Source organism: Nicotiana attenuata, unplaced genomic scaffold (genome assembly GCF_001879085.1).
Source record: "Nicotiana attenuata strain UT unplaced genomic scaffold, NIATTr2, whole genome shotgun sequence".
Lineage (NCBI taxonomy): Eukaryota > Viridiplantae > Streptophyta > Magnoliopsida > Solanales > Solanaceae > Nicotiana > Nicotiana attenuata.
Genome location: NW_017670568.1, coordinates 45,590 through 65,659, shown reverse-complemented (window position 1 = coordinate 65,659; position 20,070 = coordinate 45,590).

Genomic DNA, 20,070 nt, shown 5'->3' with positions numbered 1-20,070 from the left:
GCTTGTGTTATTGACTTTGGAGGTTCGTGGGATCAGTTCTTGCCTTTAGCGGAGTTTGCCTACAACAACAGTTACCAGTCGAGCATTCAGATGGCTCCTTATGAGGCTTTATATGGTAGGCGATGTCGGTTGCCGGTTGGGTGGTTTGAGCCAGGAGAGGCCTGGTTGTTGGGTACAGATCTAGTACAGGATGCCTTGGACAAGGTCAGGATCATTCAGGATAGGCTTCGTACAGCTCAGTCCAGGCAAAAGAGTTATGCCGACCGTAAGGTTCGTGATATGGCATTCATGGTCGGCAAGCGGGTGTTGCTTCGGGTGTCGCCTATGAAGGGCGTGATGAGATTTGGTAAGAGGGGAAAGCTTAGCCCTAGTTTCATTGGCCCGTTTGAAATTCTTGATCGAGTGGGAGAGGTGGCTTACAGACTTGCGTTGCCGCCGAGCTTATCAGCCGTGCATCCAGTGTTTCATGTGTCCATGCTTCAGAAGTATCACGGCGATCCATCCCACGTATTAGACTTCAGCACTGTCCAGTTAGACAAGGATTTGTCCTATGAGGAAGAGCCGGTAGCTATTTTAGACCGGCAGGTTCGTCAGTTGAGATCGAAGAGTTTTGATGACGTCCAAATCCACTACTAAAAAGTAAATGGACACGGTCGCATGCAAGATAGTTTACCCAACTATGAGTCGGGGTCGAATCCCACAGAGAACAATATATAGGCGATTAGGAATGTAAGAGAATTATCACTTGTTATGCAATGCCAAACACTTAGAATTGCTTTTAGAAAAGATTTATACCTAAATGCGGAAATGTCAACTATCCTAGAAAGCAAGTAAAATGATCAATGGCTACAAGTATGGTTGCATCGGGAATTACACTCAAGTAACGATCCAATGTATTTCACGATTTTACAAATATGAGCGAGTTTATGTTAATTAGCCACGGGTAATAATTCTATATTAGCTTCTTCCAAATACTAACAAGACTTCTAATTGTATTATCCCTAAAACAATTAAGAGACTAAGAACTCCCGGATATGGCTACAAGTAGTTCAATCCTATCCCTAGGTAGAATCTATAAAATGAGGGTTAAAGCCTCAAGTTCTTGTTAATTAATCTTTTCCAATCCCAAATAATCTTTCCCAAAATTAATTCAGAGTTAATGGGTGAGTCCTAGGGTTAGCTAATCCCTTTGGAAACATTAAAGAATAAGAATAATTAAAGTAACAACAACTCACTTCATAAAAGAATAAAAATCATTCAATACATAAGCACAACAAGGTATTTAATCCACACTTTAAATATGAATATTCCCATATACAAGATTCAAGTGTTAGATAAAATACTACACACTAAGATATACAATACAAAGCAAGGAAATGAAGAAATAAACATAAATGGGTAAGAAATTCTCAACCACAAGCTTCAAATCTTCAAGAGCAAAGTATGTGTGCAAACCCTAGCTTCCAAAACTTGTTCTCTCTAGTTCTAAGAACTGAAAATATGCCAAAAGATTTCTTTACAAATGAGCTGGTTTGGGTATTAAATGGTTTGGGGTGAATAATGTGAAATTCCAGAACTGCCCAATTTTCTCGCCGAGTTTCTTCATCGCGTTCGCGACCACACCTTCGCGTTCGCGAAGGTTTGCTATCCTCAGCTTGCGCGTTCGCGTTCGCGACAGTTTGGTTTATGAATTTACGCGTTCGCGATGGGTACTTTGCGTTCGCGAAGGTCTAGCTTCCTGCTTCTTCGCGTTCGCGTTGTACCTTCGCGTTCGCGAAGAGTAAATCACTGGCAGGTTCCATTTTGTCCATTTTAGCTCCTTTTGACTTGTTTTCACTTGGTTTCTTCACCATTACTTCTAAATCACATACAACCTGTAAAATAGAAGTAAATGACATTAAACACACGATTTTATCACTCAAACATAGCAAAACTATAGGTTTAAAGACAAAATAAGTTGGTAAAATACCAACTTATCAAGTTTCCCTTCTGTTCGTCTTCAGTGGAGAGGTTAGCCTGTTGAGGCATCGACCTGGGAGTCCGAGTCCGATATGCGGAGCCGTTATCCCATCTTTTCTCCGACTCAGGTACTTCCTTCTTATGTCCGTTCGAGGACGAACAATTGTTTTAGAGGTGGAGGATGTGATGACCCATACTTGTTTTGAAAATAAATTCTGTGTCCCGAGGCCTTAAAACCTCCTTTTTGTCTCACCTCGATTTGCGTGCGCAGTCCGGCGCGTATCCGGAAGCCACTATGTGAAAAATCTGTGGAAAAAAATGATAAAGCTTGCTTTTAAAATGAATTTAAGTTGACTTCTGTCAACATTTTGGGTAAATGGACACGAACCCGTGATTTGACGGTCCCGAAGAGTCCGTAAGAAAATATGGGACTTGGGCGTATGCCTGAAATTGAATTCCCAGGTCCCGAGCCCGAGAAATAAATTTTTGAAGAAAATTATTTTCTGGAAAATATAAGAGTTTTTGGGAAATGAAAGATGTTGAAATTGATGGTATCAGGCTTGTATTTTGGTTCCGGAGCCCGGTACAAGTTGGAAATAATAATTTGGTTGAGTCTGTGAAGTTTGGTAAGAATCAGAGTCCGTTTAGTATAAATTGGACCTTATTTGGGAAAATTGGAATTTTGATGTTCTTGAGCGATTTCATGAATTTGAGGCTTAATTCATAGTGGTTGATGTTATTTTGATGATTTGATTGCACCAGCATGTCCGTATGATGTTTTTAGGTTAGGGTGCATGTTTTGTTTGGAGCCTCGAGAGCTCGGGCGAGTTTTGAATAGGCCCCGGAGTGCATTTAGACTTAGAAAAATGACTACAAAACATTAATGAAACTATTTTTTCATTTTCTTGTAATAAAATAAAGTAAAAGAGTCAAAATTAATTGAAATAGCGATATTAGGCCTAAATTAAATATTTACATGCTAAAATATGAAAAATCTTGGGGAGGGTCAAAAATCACATGTCTATAGCTGCCCCTCTTTGACTGGAAATACGAAGTATTTTCAGACAAAGAACGACTAGACATGTTTTTTGACCCGACCCTTATTTAGGGAGACCAAAAGCTAAAAGAAAGGAGAATGTGACCGAGCCCTGGTATCTGAGCTGCCTACATATCCTTGGCTATAAAGGAATCAGGCCACATGTAGTTCAGAAGTAGAAACAGTGATGGAGTATACTGAGGTGGAGAGCCGGTCGAGGTGCCGTTCCGCCGAGGTTCCGGTCCGCGGTCCTGTTATTACATCAAAAATCAAAAAATGAAAAAGACTAGCTAAGCCTGTCAACTACGAGTTACAAAAATCCTATCTATAAGTCTTCTAAAGCTTGATCTTGAGTCTTGAATGGTTCTTCATGCAGACTTTAGATTTGAACCTTGGCGCTTGTTAGCTGCAGGTGCTAGCTCGTTCTTTTTTAGCTTTTCGGATCAAGACCGGGCATGTAGTGCTTGTGACTTCAACCACGTCTTGAGAAGTTCTGCTTCTGCATTTTGGATTCACTTCTTGCCTTTCTTTTTTTTTTTTTATTCTGGATTGTGACTAACTTCCGTTGATCATCTCGGACTGTTGACTCGCATTCTTGCCGCGAGCTTCTTTTGTTGCTGACTTGAATTGCATTCTGAAGTGATTTCCCTTATTCTCCAGGTAGGCGCCTTATTGGCAATACTCGAACTGTCTTCCTTCGAAACTTGGACTGCCTTCTCCTTGTTCTCCAGGTGGGCGCCTGATTGCCAATACTTGCACTATTTTTTCTCGAAACTTGAACTGTTTTCCCTTGCTCTCCAGGTGGGCGCCTGATTGGTGAACTTGAACCGTCTTCCCTTGAACATTGCTGCTTTCCCTTTGTTCTCCAGGTGGGCGCCTGATTACCAACATTTGAATCGTATTCCTTCCCTCTGAAACTTGAATTGTTTTCCCTTTGTTTCCAGGTGGGTGCCTGATTGCTGAACTTGAACCATCTTCCTTTGAACATTGCTGCTTTCCCTTTGTTCTCCAGGTGGACGCCTGATTACCAACATTTGAATTGTATTCCTTCCCTCTAAAGACTTGAATTTTTTCCCTTTGTTTTCTAGGTGGGTGCCTGACTGCTGAACTCGACCCGCTTTCCTTTGAAATTGCTTTCCCTTGAAACTTGAACTGTCTTCCCTTGTTTCTCCAGGTGGACGCCTGATTACCAACATTTGAATGGTATTCCTTCCCTCTGAAACATGAATTGTTTTCCAGGTGGGTGCCTGATTACTGAACTTGAACCGTCTTCCTTTGAACATTGCTGCTTTCCCTTTGTTCTCCAGGTGGGCGCCTGATTACCAACATTTGAATTGTATTCCTTCCCTCTGAAACTTGAATTGTTTTCCCTTTGTTTTCCAGGTGGGTGCCTGATTGCTGAACTTGAACCGTCTTCCTTTGAACATTGCTGCTTTCCCTTTGTTCTCCAGGTGGGCGCCTGATTACCAACATTTGAATTGTCTTCCTTTCCTCTGAAACTTGAATTGTTTTCCCTTTGTTTTCCAGGTGGGTGCCTGATTGCTGAACTTGAACCGTCTTCCTTTGAACATTGCTGCTTTCCCTTTGTTCTCCAGGTGGGCGCCTGATTACCAACATTTGAATTGTCTTCCTTTCCTCTGAAACTTGAATTGTTTTCCCTTTGTTTCCAGGTGGGTGCCTGATTGCTGAACTTGAACCGTCTTCCTTTGAACATTGCTGCTTTCCCTTTGTTCTCCAGGTGGGCGCCTGATTTCCAACACTTGCACGACTTTTCCTTGAAACTTGAACTGCTTCCCTTTGTTCTCTAGGTGGGCTCCTGATTGCTGAACTCCTTTGAACCTTGCTGCTTTCCCTTTGTTCTCCAGGTGGGCGCCTGATTTCCAACACTTGCACTGCTTTTCCTTGAAACTTGAACTGCTTCCCTTTGTTCTCCAGGTGGGCTCCTGATTGCTGAACTCCTTAGAACCTTGCTGCTTTACCTTTGTTCTCCAGGTGGGCGCCTGATTTTCGAAACTTGCACTGCTTCTCCTTAAACTGCTTCCCTTTGTTCTCCAGGTGGGCTCCTGATTGCTGACCTTGCACTGTTTTTCCTTCCCTCTGAAACTTGAATTGTTTTCCCTTTGTTTTCCAGGTGGGTGCCTGATTGCTGAACTTGAACCGTCTTCCTTTGATCATTGCTGCTTTCCCTTTGTTCTCCAGGTGGGCGCCTGATTACCAATATTTGAATTGTCTTCTTTTCCTCTGAAACTTGAATTGTTTTCCCTTTGTTCTCCAAAGCACGTCAATTGCCACCCACTCAGTGCATATGCTGTTCTTTCTTGACTTAAACCACTGGGCTTGGCCTTGAGGTCTATTGCTCCTTCACATGCCATGATAACTTTGATTTCCGCTTGGGAAGACCTTGCTTGTCACTGGTTAACCACTTTCTTCGTCAATGTAACGACCCGACCGGTCGTTTTGAGCTTTTGCACTTTGATCGCCAGTTCTCAGGCATGACTTGCCCCGTGTTATGTATTATGACGAATGTAGATCGTTGGTTTTGGCTTTCAGGAAAATTTGGGATGAATTTGAAAGAACAGTTTCAGTTGAAAGCTTTGAATTTGAAAGGTTTGACCGAGAGTTGATTTATTTGTATATGAGCTCGGATTGGGGTTTTTATGATTTGGTTAGCTTCGCTAGATGATTTGTGACTTAGGAGTGTGATCGAAAGTGATTTTGGAGGTCCGATGTAGAATTAGGCTTGAATTAGCGAAGTTAGTATTTTGACGAATTTCGGTTGATAGGTGAGATTTTGACCCGAGGGTCGGAATGGAATTCTGAGAGTTGCTGTAGCTTCGTTAAGTGATTTGGGATGTGTGTGTAAAGTTTCAGGTCATTCGGACGTCGTTTGGTTGGGTTTTTGATCGAATGCGAGTTTCGAGAGTTTTAAAAGAACTTAGGCTTGAATCCGATGTAAATTGATGATTTTGATGTTGGTTGAGGTGCTTTGATGATTGGAGCAAGTTTGAATGATGTTTTAGGATGGGTTGGCACTTTTGGTTGAGGTCTCGGGGGCGTCGGGGTGATTTCAGATGGCTATCGGGATGAATTTTGGACTTGTGTTGTTTCAGAGATTTGCTGGTTCTGGTATTTCCGCATCTGCGGAAAAGGGGCCGCAGATGCGGTTCCGCAGATGCAAAAATGGGGTCGCAGGTGCGAGAGGTGCTAGGGAGGCTGGTTTCCACAGGAGCGGATAGAGGCCCGCAGAAGCGGAGTCCGCAGAAGCGGTCCTGTGCAATTAGTGAAGCTCCGCAGAAGCGGAAGTCGTAGAAGCGAAAAGCGGACCGCAGATGCGAAAAATGTCTGGGCAGAAGGGTTTTAAAAGTTCATTTTGTTCCGCGAGCTAGCTATTTTTCCTCCATTTTTGAACATCCTTGAGAGCTTTTGGACGGGAATTGAAGGGGATTTCGACTGGGATTGATTGGAGGTGAGTTCTATGATCTTAAAACATGATTATTATGTGAGATTAACCTTGAAATTTATGGAAATTTAAGCCTAAAATTGAAGAACTAGGGCTTGAGTTTTTGATATGTCAAATTGGGATTTGATGGGTCATTTGAGCTCGGATTTGAGAGTTCTTGGTATGTATGAACTCGTGAGAAGATAAGGAATCTATTAATGTGAAAATTTCTGAGATTTGAGAAGTGGGCCCGGGGCTCGGGTTTTGCTAATTTCGAGATTTTAATATTTTTTGATTGTTTTCGATTGGGTATTGTTCCATTGGCATATTGTGACGTATTTGTTCTGGTTTTGGATAGATTTGACGCGCGTGGAGGCCGATTTGCGGGGCAAGGGCGTCGCGAGCTAGGGATTTCACCGGTTCGAGGTGAGTAATGATTGTAAATGATATCCTGAGGGTTTGAAACCCCAGATTTGCACAACGTAGTGCTATATTGAGGTGAAACACGCGCTTAATGACGAGCGCGGGGTTATTTACTATTGGGGGGATTGTGACTTGGTCCGTCCCGATTGATGTTTTTACCGCGTATTCGACTGAGATATGTTTGTTATCAACATGATTTGGGCTTATTGCCATATTTTGGGCTTCATGCCGACTATTTGATCCTTCGTGGACTTTTTATCACTGTTTCCTCACTATTTTGATATATTAGTTGAACTCAGTCCTATCGATTATTACTGTTTTATAAACTCAGCCACTTTTAATTGAATTTTGAAACTTAAATGATGTTTCCCCTGTTGTTTAGGCTGAGCACTACTATTTAATTGATGCCCGAGGGGCTTATGATGTTTCCTGGACTGAGAAGGCTTTCAGGCCTTGAGTGTGATGTGAGGAGGCTTTCAGGCCTTGAGTGTGATGTGAGGAGGCTTTCAGACCTTGAGTGTGATGTGAGGAGGCTTTCAGGCCTTAAGTGTGATGTGAGGAGGCTTTTAGGCCTTGAGTGTGATGTGAGGAGGCTTTCAGGCCTCGAGTGTGATATGAGGAGGCTTTCAGGCCTTATGTGTGATGTGAGAAGGCTTTCAGGCCTTATGTTGATATAGCGCTTGGGCCGTAAGGGGCCCCTGCGGAGTCTGCACACCCACAGTGAGCGCGGGTACCCATATGATCTGAGAGTGAGCCCGAGGGGCTAATGCTATGCTGAGTGATTGATACTGAGCCCGAGGGGCTGATACTGTTCTGAGCGGTTGATATTGAGCCCGAGGGGCTGGTATTGTTTTGAGATCTTGCCCGAGTGGCGAACTTTTATATGCTCATCTTGCATATTTACTTGCCTTTTTACCTGTTATACTGTGGTATTTGTATCCGAGGGGCGGATTTTCTGTGCTTATCGGCACTAGCTGTTTTGAAATCATTTCGTAACTATTGAAAAGATCATTTTCAAAAGAGATTTAAACTGAGCCAAGATATTTCCAAAGATTTCGCAGTTTCACTGTTTTCTCAAAGGATTGTACCCTGCTTCTAAACAGCATGATGGTTTGCTTTACGTGATTTCTTACTTCTCAGTTGTTATTTACCTTTATTACTCACTGAGTTGGAGTACTCACTTTACTCCCTGCACCTCGTGTGCAAATGCAGGTATCTATTCACCCGGTAGCGGGTTTTGGCCGATCAGAGGCAGAGTTACATGAGTTAAGGAGGTGACTGCCAGCGTTCGCAGCACCATGTTTCTCTCTTTTGTTCATTATTCCGGTTTTGTATATTTTAGGCCTCGTAGTGGATTTACATTCTGATAGATGCTCGTGACTTGTGACACCCCGATTAGGGCTGTGTTGGGTTGTATTTCCGCTAATTAATATCATTAAGTCATATTTAAGTTGTTTATTTATGTTTAACTATTTTTGAAAAGACGAGTTGGGTTAGTTGGCTGGCCTCGTCCTCACGAGAGGCGCCATCACGACCAGTGCGGGGTTTGGGTCGTGACAGTCAATCTTATCACAGAAAATACCTTTGATCCGTTCACCCAACACCCTCCATCTATTGCATTGTTCATGAATTGACATATACCAAACCTTTGTATTTCACATGAATCCCAAAGCACGTTGATTGTTATCAATTCAGTGCGCACGCTCTTCTTTCCTGACTTATGCCACTTTGATGTGCTAGCCAGATCCCGTTTTGTGCAATTGGAAAGCTGGTGGCAAATTTTGAAGTCATTTCTCACTTGTTCTGACCAAACAGACTCAGGAAGAGGAAGTAAACAAGACAAAAGGAGTAAAGGACAAAGGAAAGAGATGATTCCTAACAAGAAAACTACAAAGTAGAAACTTATCAGATGTGGATACCAACTCTAATGACCGTGACATGCACATGTGGCCTAATCTGTCAAGCAAGTATGATGTTCAACTCTTTTTGTACCCCTAAACCGTGAAACTGGGCTTCAATGCTCCGATTATCCACTCTGATTCACGATCCTTATTCGACTTGTAGTGCCCGAAGGGTTTTCACCATCAAGCCTCTCTCATTTTGTTCTTTCTCTCAACTCACCGTCGTCTTATGGTGCCTGTGAAGGTTTTCACCAATAAAACTCTCTCATTTTGTTCTTTTCTTTTTATTCCCTTTGATTCCGCAGATGACAAAGCATTACCCATAGTAGAACATCATATGCTCCTGGCATGTCCAGCTCGGCACACTCAAAGATTATCTGGGAGGTCTTTATTGGACTGTAATGTGGCTTTTGGACAGGGTTAGAAAGAAAGGATATCATAAAGGCTCAAAAAACTTGAATGGGTTTGGAATTACAACTTTTGGAATAAGATCTTTCACAAAACGTCAACTTCTGCCCCAGTTTCCTTGCATGGGGAACTTCGAATTTTATTTTGATGGGACCGAACCGTGAGGCTGCCTACGTATCCTTAAAAGGAATCAGGTCGAACGTAGTTCATGACATAGGAATTGCTTTGTTTTTTGTACTTCTTTCTTTTCTTCTTTTCTCTCTCTTTTTCTCTTTTTTTGTTCTCTTTTCTTTTCTTACTTTTTTTCAATTTCTTTTCTCTTTTCCTCTTCTCTTTTTCCTCTTTTCTCTTCTTTATTTATCTTTTGTATCTGTGTTTCTGAACTTTGATACTGATTCCAAAAGAGGGGTATGAAAGAAAACAAACAAGGCTCAAAAGGGGTAACAAAGGATAAGGTGTTTAGATAGCAGAAGGAGGGCCTCCCAATCTCTAAGAATACCGAGTATAACACATGCAACCTGAAAATGAAAAATAAAGATCGTGCATAGCATTTCGTTTGCAGTATCGGCGTTGGTATCTTATATATGCCTTCCATCTTTCTTTAGTGCCTTGTCAAGTACAGAACTCTTCTTGGGTGATTTCTTCTTCAAAATGGATGTGCTCCGTCAGTTTGGAGCAAACTCCCTTGGCTTTATGTTGTAACTTGAGATCACTTGAACTGAAAGTTGCTTGCTTCAAATTGTCTGGGACGCACTTTCTTGTAACAAATTCTTGTCGTCCTCTTAACTTTCCAAACCATCTGCCCCAGTTTCACACAATTCGTGCTTTAAGTGGTCTCAAAATCCCTTTACTTACTTCTTTCAAATGTCCCTATCATCTTCAAAATTATTTCATTGCTTCATGATTAGACTAGCTTTTAAGACCAGGCTTAGAATTATGCGTGCATGTCATGTCGCTAGAACCAGCATGAAAAGAACTACAAAAGGAGAAGAGAACTAAACAAAAATGACTAGAAATAACAGAAAACAGAAAATTGCATTAGACAGACGGTGAAAGGTTTGAACAACAAAACAAGCAAAATAAACTGGGGTACAACCCTGGAACAAACCTAGATAACACTAAATGAGTTACTGCAACTAAAGGAACTAGGCAAAATAAAAGGATAGAAGGGTTTGAGTCACAAGACAATATCCAGATTACAACCCTGAAATAACCCGGACAACAGAAATGACAACAAAATGAACCACCAAGACTCCTCCCCGGCTAGCCAAGAGATGGAGCGTCTTTCTAATTACCAAGCACGACATCTTAGCCACTGAGTTCCGCATTAACATTACTAGGACCTTCACAAGTCTCCATCATATTGACTTTAGCAAATTGCGTTCGGGTCCCTTTTGCCGGCTCATTCTTAAGATCAACATCTGATAGTGCTGAAAGCCTTGCAGCACGTGGACCTCCGAGGATCTCAGAAGAGTTCTCATATTCCTTTCCCACACAAATCATGTCCACCATATGCGTCTCATTATGAACAGGCAATGGATTTTGGCTAGTATCTGCTGCATTTGGATTTTGCACAGTAATGTCACCTGCATAAATAAGCTTCTGGACTGCTCCTTTCAGATGCCAACACTTTTCTATGTCATGCCCCGGGGCATTAGAGCAATATACGCACCTTTGAGAAAAATCAAAATTCTTTGGAAGAGGGTTTGGCATTTTTATCTGAATCGGCTTCAACATGTCCAATTGCCTTAGCCTTTGGAACAGACTGGCATATGATTCACCAATAGGAGTGAAAGACTTTCTTTGCTGCTGCCTTCTCATTTTGTACTCTGTCCTCGGTTGAAACTTTTTGCGGGTAGGTGGTTGATATGCTTAAGAAGGCGTGTAAGATATTTGCGGAAATGGTGCAGGCCATCGCAGTTCTCGTGGGTGTGGAGCATATGGCGGTGCATTGTGGATAGGGTACTGGGAAGGTGAGGTATGACTTTGGGGATTTTGTGGAGAGAAATAGCACCGGGAAGAAATATTGGGAGCACGAGGATATCCATGGGGTCGCTGTTGATCGGGAATGCCTACTGGATCCTGTCGTTGGCGGGGCTCAGCAACATCTTTTCTATCAATGGGAGGACAGTCCCGAGCAACTTGTTCGTTCCATTTGAACCAAAACTCCCTAAGACCTTCCTCCGGTTTCTTTTCCATATTATATAGGGAAGAGTGGTCTGGGGTAATGCCTATATTGTATTGAAAGTGTCGAACAAAATCTTGAGCCATGTCATGCCATGTAGGCCACTTACTGACATCTTGATGTGTATGCCATTCCTAAGCTGCCCCAATCAGGCTCTCACTGAAATACGCCATCAACAACTCATCTTTCCCGCCAACGCTTCTCATTTCACTGTAATAACCCCTCAGATGGGCTACTAGATCTCCACGCCCATCATACGAATTAAACTTTGGCATCTTAAACCCCGCGGGCAGGCGAACATCAGGGAACAAGTTAATCTGATTTCCTACCCCTTGCATGCTCCTTAAGGACTGTTCTATACCTTTCAGCTTCCTGGATATCTCATCTCGCCCTTCTTTTCCTCTGACCTTTTCATTTTCAGCATGAGGCTCATTCCGAGGGCTCTGCTTGTATGAGTCAGGAACGTTGTGGGCAACCTCTGAGGGGTAATATTGGGCATCATGAGCTTTGAGTGGGTATTCATTGTTGGGGATAGTGGATATGACAGGAGGGCAATTTTGGGGAAAGGTAATTGGAGGACGAGTGATGGAGCTACTAGGGTGGTTGGGAAAGCTGTGATAAGCGGGTGGATCTGGAGAGTATGGGAGATCATCGGGCACTATGGCCGGAGTTTGGGTAAGGGTAGCATCTAAGAAGCTAGGTGGTGGCGAGGGTGGTGCCTTCCCAGTCATCCAAGCCTGATACATGTCCGCCATGTGTTGTCTTAACATACTTACCTCTTCAACCAACCCATTGCCCCGTTCAACCAATTGCTTTTGGGCACCAGTATCAACCGACTCGATTCCGTTGCCGTCTGCCATTGCCTTTCGACCTTGTGTTGTAGAGAAGAGTTACCACTTTAAGAACCACAAACCAACCACCTTTCTGCTATGAAGATGAAGTCATCACGTTAGCGTTAGGGCATTTAACATAAGATAATCTCACTTTATGTGCAATGCACCTAGCCACAGTTATCGGTTCTAAAATGACTTCGAGGGTACGAAAGTCATTTGGTATCATCCCAATTTGTTCATTCAATCCTCTCTTTTCTTTGCTTTTCTAACACTTGCTTGCTCATTTTCCTTCCTTTTTTTTTCTCTAGTTATCACTCTTTTCCTTCCTCTCATTTCTCACATCCCATAATTTCACCCTTTTTTTCTTCTTTTTTTCCTTTTCTTTTAATAAAATAAAAAAATAATTCGATCGAACCCTATGTAGGTTGCCTACGTATCATGACGCCGCATGAATCGGATCTTTGCGTAGTTCGGGAAGATAGGGAATAAAGTAAACAAACAAACGTTCTCATTTTCTTTCTTGTTTTCTTTTTTTACCTTAATGACTACTCTGATGAGAAAAAGAAGCAAATCTTTTTTTTTTTGACTTAATGTTCTATATCCTATTCTAACTCAAGCTTAACGAGCATATATATTTTTTTCTCTTTTTTTTTTGAAGCAAATACTCTATGTGAAATTATTAAGGAAAAAACCCTAGAAGAGAAAAATATTTTTGATTCTTTTTTTTTTTAGGAAGGAAATCTAAAGAATGAACCAAAGAAAAATATTTTGAATTTTGGTGTGATATCCTGAACGAAAGATTTCAACCAAAGAAATGAAAAAGATAAAAAATGCTTTTGGATTTCAGTTTTGATTACCTAAGGGAGAAACTCTGAAGATAAACCAAAGATAAAATATGTTGTTTTCTTTTCTTCTATGTACAATGTCCTAAAGTTCTAGTAAAATAAAAGAATTTTTTTTTCATTTTTTCGTTAATTTCCCAAAGAGGAACCTCAAAAGAAAATCTTTTTGGATTTTTGGAATTAATACCGTAAAGAAAACTTGTAAAGAGATATCAAAAGAGAAATTTCATTTTTTTGAGTTTTTGTTTTAGTCCTAGTATCCTAAAGGAAATATAAAAGTAATTTTTTTTTGAGTTTTAGATATTAATTTCCTAAGGAAAACCACAACAGATTTTTTTGAACTTCTAGAGTTAGTATTCTAAAGAAAACATCTAACAGAAATATAAAAACGCAAAATCTTTTTTTTTTGGATTTTTGATTTATTACACATCTTTTTTTTCAATACAAAAATGGAAATACAATAACAAAAGACTCGACATTACTGTACAAAACTAGAAAGTAAAAGATGACATAAAAAGAACAACAGACTCAAAACATAATAACTAAAAAAATCTCCTTAAGCAAACTCCTGAATGATCGACCCTGACTGGATGGTCCTAGCGCGTCTGTCATGCTCAAACTCTGGTAAGTAAACCCACACCTGTATAAGAAAATTAAAACCAAATAAGTTAAAGACCTAGAACGCTATGTGAGACAATAACCCTTCCTGTTGGACACATGCAAGACATGATTGTGACTATTTTTCTAAAATTAACCCATGCGGCTAAAAGTGGCTAAAAATGCAAGATTTGGCTAAGACCCCGCTAAGCCAAGAACCTAAACTCACTAGGAAGACCGGACCCTATGTGGGTTGCCTACGTATCATGCCCCGAGAGACGGGAATCAGGTATGCGTAGTTCGGGACGATTGGATACGGGCGAGAAATAAAAACTAATTTAGAGAAAATAAATTTTTTTGTTTTTTTTTTTGAAAAAATGATGAAACATGTAAACTCTTTTTGGATTTTCTTTTTCATTATTTTTTGATTATTTTTTCGGAAAATGATGGGAAAGTGCAAAATCTTTTTGGATTTTTTATTTTTTTTTGTCTTTTTCTTAACAAAAATGTGACAGAAAATATAACTGGGCCCTAATTGCTTTAATTTCACACTTCACCCTCTTTTCTTTCTCTTTTACCTCAAACCTCATTGGTCCGCCAAATGACCCCTTTTACCCTTGAAGATTGCAACATGTAGCACATTAGGATGCATCAGGATGGTCTTTTAGTTTTGGTACACATGTCCTAGACGGACCCAACCCCTGTGTTGAGTCCCCTAAGTCAAATGCACGTGATGCAAACAAACGTTCCTACTAGGGATCCGCCATGAGGCTGTGTTTTTCTAGGTATAAAACCTGGGGTTGTGTTCTAGACCTGGGTTACCCGAGCGGACAACTGGGGCCGAAGAGGGGGAAATGTGCCGGGAGCACTAAAGTTTTCCCGGCCTTGTTGCTGGCCCAGCGTCGTTCTATTTGGCATAATTTCACAGAAAAAGCGGGCCACGCGAACGTGTGCACCATTTTCAGAAGACTCAGAGGGGTGGCGTAAGAAGATAGTTATATACAATTTAAACAATATTACGTCGGTAAACAGATAGCATTTAGCACAAAAGGTTCACAGAATACAGTAATATTAACAATAAATGAAGCCAGGTAAAAATCATAAAACAAGCTCGAATTCTTGAACTCTGAACCAGAGATTCTGGGTTCTTGTCCCCAGCAGAGTCGCCAGAGCTGTCACACCTCCTTTTTCCTACCCCGAAAAGGGATATAAGGGAGTTTTTTCCAATTTAAGTGACAAACGGGATTATTTATTAGATTCAGAGTCGCCACTTGGGATAATTTATAGTGTCCCAAGTCACCGGTTAAAATCCTGAATTGAGGAAGGTTGACTCTGTTTTACAATCCGCGAACACAGAAATCCGGGTAAGGAATTCTGTTAACCCGGGAGAAGGTGTTAGGCATTCCCGAGTTCCGTGGTTCTAGCACGGTCGCTTTGATCACACTTGGCTTAATCAACTTGTTTAATTACTCATTTTAGAACCTATGTGCGTTTACCTTTTACCGCTTTTTAATTAAGAAAATTATCTTGAAACGGGTCACACGTACGTGTACCCATTTGTTTGGTGCGTCAAAAATCATGTCACGCGAACGTGTCCACAATTAGTAACGCTTTATTATTATTATAAGAAAATTTGGCCGAAGTTGCACGAACGCATACTCCGATTTTGTTTTTTAGAAATCATAATCATGTCACGCGAACGTGTCCACAATCACAATGATATATTAAACGGGCCTAGAGCAAACTACGAACATTCATTTTTAGTATCTAAGTTATAAAATTAACGTGAGGGCCATAGATGATTCAATTACGGATGGCACACCTCACTCTATTTTTTAAAAGGATTGTACTTAACTAAAGCAATCTAAAGATGTTCGGGTTTAATCTAAATTAAATTTCAATCTAAACCTATTCCTTACAAGTATGCATGGGATGTATGAGCATTCCCCAAACACCAAATGACGTCATGCTTCTGTGGATTAACCTCCAAAGCCTCCTCCTACTTTGAGATGGCATCAGAAATCATCTCCTTTGATTCTGCAACAGGCTGGAACTGTGACAATTCCGACAATGAACCTCCCCACCTCGTCAAACTATCAGCATCGAGAGGATCTTTAGCATAGGCAGCTTCGACAGTCAATGAAGACTTGCTGCACATTTCCAGCCAGCGATGCACAACAGCAACAAACCTAATGCCAAGCATATCAGAATCAAGAACAACACTTCATTTTCCACTAATATTATTGCAAGGCCAACCTCAACAAGATATATTATCCAAATTGATTTTTTGGCTAAAATGTACAAATGTGACGAACTCTGGCATCTAAACCAAACGGAAACCAACATCGCAACTGAAACTCTGGCAGGAACCACAAACGACAACCTCAACTTTAACGGGAACTCGCATCAAACTCGACTTAACTCCATTTCAATCAAAACCCATCATTTGAAGCCGTTTCTTGCTGCTGGGGTATGCGTTCTTCTATGTGTGTTGGGTTGTGAGGTCTGGTCGGCGGCGTCAAGAAGATGAAGAGAACGACGGATTCTTATGTTAGGGGGCTAAGGTGTTATCGGCTGGGTAGGGATTTGATTTTAGGAGTCTAGGTTTGTTTCATTTTTGAATAAAAAGCTGGAGGGGTCTTGAACGTGAAGGAGCAGAAGCTCCAAATCCGGTGTGGGAGGTAGTTGTGGAAGGTCTGTGGTTTTTTTGTTTTTGTGTGTTAAGTCTTGGTTGGAGAAGATAGGTTTTTTGGGTCTATAGCGTTAGCTCCCAGATGAAAACGGCGGATTTTTTGTGTATTGCCTTAGAGTCTAGGTCTGATTTTAGGTCTTAGGTCTTGTTTGTTTTATAGGCTTTTTTAGGTTAAGGGGTATGGGCCTAGGAATTATGGGTTAGGTCCAAAAATTAGGCCTAAAAATGGGTTGCCCGAGCTCAAGTTAGAAATTTGAAGGTTTGGAATGTTCATAAGTTTGACCTAGTTGGCTTTGATGATATGAGGTTCAGATTGTTGTTTCGGGAGTTGGAATAGGTTCGATATTCCATTTGGAACTTGTATGCAAAATTTGGGTTCATTTCGAATTGGTTAGGCTTGAATCGAACGCTTGGTTCATAGTTTGAAGTTTATGAACTTAAGAGATTGATCTTGATCGACGATTGATGGTTTTGATGTGTGACTTGAGGCCTCGAATAAGTTCATGTTATGTTTTGGGACTTGTTGGTATGTTCGGACGGGGTTCCGAGGGGATTGGGTGAGTTCCTGGGTGGTTTCAGACCATTTCTATGCTATTTTTAGTTGTTGGTTTTGGCCTACATGGGTGTACATTGCGATCGCGTAGAATTGGTCGCGATCGCGAAGAGTAAAATAGGAAAAATGGACCTGTGAATCGCGATCGCGGAAGCCTTTTCGCGATCGCGTAGAAGAAAATTCTGCTGAACTAACCCGGCTTTGGATGCTTATATCTTGCAATCTGTAAGGAATTTGGAGATGATCCAAAAATAAAAGCTGTAGATCTTTGTGTCTAGTTTTTAGAACATCAAAAAGTTTTTCATTTAGAGTTTTGTACAAAAAGGTATGGCTGATACACTACAGGCTATCTGACAAGAGTTGGGAAGGGTTAAATGGAAGTTTGTTCATCGCGATTGCGGGGAAATGGCCGCGATCGCATAGGGTAAAAATTATCCTGAATTTTTTTGTAAAAATCACGATCGTGAGGTTTGTGACCGCGATGCGAAGGGTACCCCTAGGACAGTGTATAAAGTACTCTATTTCGGAGGTTTCGACCATTTTTACATATTTAGAGCTATGGAGCTCGGATTGAGATGATTTTTGAAGCGATTTTCACCATATGGATTAGATAAGTGTTCTCTACTCAATTTTTTTTATTATATTTCATTAATCTATCTTCATTTTTGGCTTTTGATTGAGGATCTCAAGAGAGAAATTGGAGATTTTTGTCTAAAATTTCATAGAATGAATTTTTGAGTTTTGAATATCGATTCGGAGTCGGATTTGAGTGAAACTAGTATGGTTGGACTCGTAATTGAATGAGTTATCGAATTTTGTGAGTTTGATCGGGTTTCAAGGTGTGAGCTCGGGCTTGACTTTTTGGTTGACTTTGGGCTTTTGATTAAAGATTCGACCTTTATTAATTGGGTTTGTTTCCTTTAGCATTATTTGATGTTCTTGAGTTGCTTTTGGCTAGTTTCAAGACGTTCGGATATTGATAAGTGCGGGATGGCATTTTTGGAGTATCGTTTGGCTTGCTCGGTATTGGATTTAGCTTGTTCGAGATAAGTCCCACTTCTAAACTTGGTGCTGAGGGTATGAATCCCTGAAATTACGTGCTATGTGATTGGTGTTGCGGTGATGCGCATGCTAGGTGACGGGCGTGTGGACGTGCATCGTAGTAATTGTGATTCAGTCAATTTCGTCGAACTGTGTAGCTATCTTGTTTGAATATTATTATTGTACGTTGTGTGCTAGAGCACTTGAGATGTGATTTATGTTAGAAATCACGTTTAGGCTATGTGCTGATGCTATTGGGACCCACAATGGTCGTTCTTTGCTGTTGAGTTATTTGATTAATTGTAGTTATGTATTTAGTCGTATTTCTCATTGCATCAATCTCTGTTATCATACATTGTCACATCATGTATCATTGATTGGGCTGCTTAGCATGAGTGTGGTGAGCTCGAGAGACTGGAGAGATTGATGACTGAGTGAGGCCGATGGCCTGTTTGTGAATGATATTTATAGGATCGGGTTGCACGCCGCAACATAATTTATTGATTCATGCCATGATTGGCTTATTATAGCGCTTGGACTGGATCTGCCCCTCTGGAGTGTGCACACCCATAGTGAGCGTAATTGCTATTGATTCACGATGGGATCGGGCTGCGCCCCGCAACAAGATTATTAGCATTTGGGACTGAGTGTGCTGAGTGATTGAGCGTGATGAGCGGGAGTATGAGATTGTGATATTGAGTAATCTAAGAGTGCGAGTACATGAGTTCATCACCGTGATGCATTGCGTCTGACATGCATACTTGACATACATGCATAGAGAGGCATTTCCTCATGTTACATGGTTTTGTGACATTTATGACTTCATATACGCATTGACATGTAGGCATAGAGATGTACTTTCCTCATGCTATCTGATAATTAAACATCTTACTTATTTTTGAAAGTTTTTTTGGGGAAAAATCACAGTTTTTCTGGCTTACTCATATTTTGGTGATTTCGGTAAAGGATTTGGATTTTACTGTTATACCTGAAAAGCATGACTATTTTTCGTAACTGCGAACGAGCTGAGCATCATATCTCTGCTTATTTCTTTTACCACTTTTATTATATTGTAATGAACTTTTGTTGGCTATTGTTGTTGGACTCTGACCTTTGTCCTAGCTCGTCACTACTTTCAACCTAATGTTAGGTTTGTTACTTATTGAGTATATGGGGTCGGTTATACTCATACTACACTTCTGCACCTTGCATGCAAATTTGGATGTTGATGTTGCTGTGTATGGTGGGAGCTGGCATTGAAGATGTACCTGCGTTCCGGTCATAGCTGCTTCTTGTTCTTGGTAGCTTTAGAATTATTAATCTGTTCATTTATATTTCAAACAGATGATGTATTTATTTTATTCCAGTTTTATAAACTCTAAATCTTAGAAGCTCATGATTTGTACTACCCGTCCTTGGAAATTCTTTGTATAGAAGTTCAGTTATATTATCACTACATTTCTCAGTAAATCTCAATGAATTGGATGAATGTTGCTAATTGGCTTACCTAGCGGGTTGGGTTAGGTACTACCACGACTAGTTGGATTTTGGGTCGTGACAACTATGTTGAAATGTTAGTAGCTTATGTACTCAGTGAAACCCGGATATTGGGGGATTTTGTATTGAGTCGCGGTATTTTCATATCAGTTATTATGAGAATATGTCACTGTTAAACTTATTTCCTCATGGTTTCAATTCAAAATGCGTAGTTATTTGTGATTGTCGGCTTGCCTATTCTGTGTTAGGCGCCATCACGACATGTTGAGTTTTGGGTCGTGACATTATCTTCTTTATTTTTAGGTTAGCTTCTTCCTCGATATAACAGTGGATTCAGAGCCAATGGTTTGGCGAGACGAGTATGGAGATGGCGAAGTGATGGAGTAGGGCCTGGCTTAGTGCCTTTGCCCGTCTATGGGCCGGTTCGCTACCTTTACCCTAAACTTCAAAGACGCATGCACAGCCTCTCCTTGGGCTTCGGTGACTGTAAATACTCGAATCGTGTGGGTGGCACATAGTTAATCTCCAAATTTAGCTCAAACGATGATGGGTCAAGTGGAACTTAGTTCAAGGGGGAGATTATTGGGAATGTGTGAACAAAGTCCCACATGGAAAGTAGTAAGGAAAAATAAGCTACTTATACGAAGTTGGATAGTCTTAACAG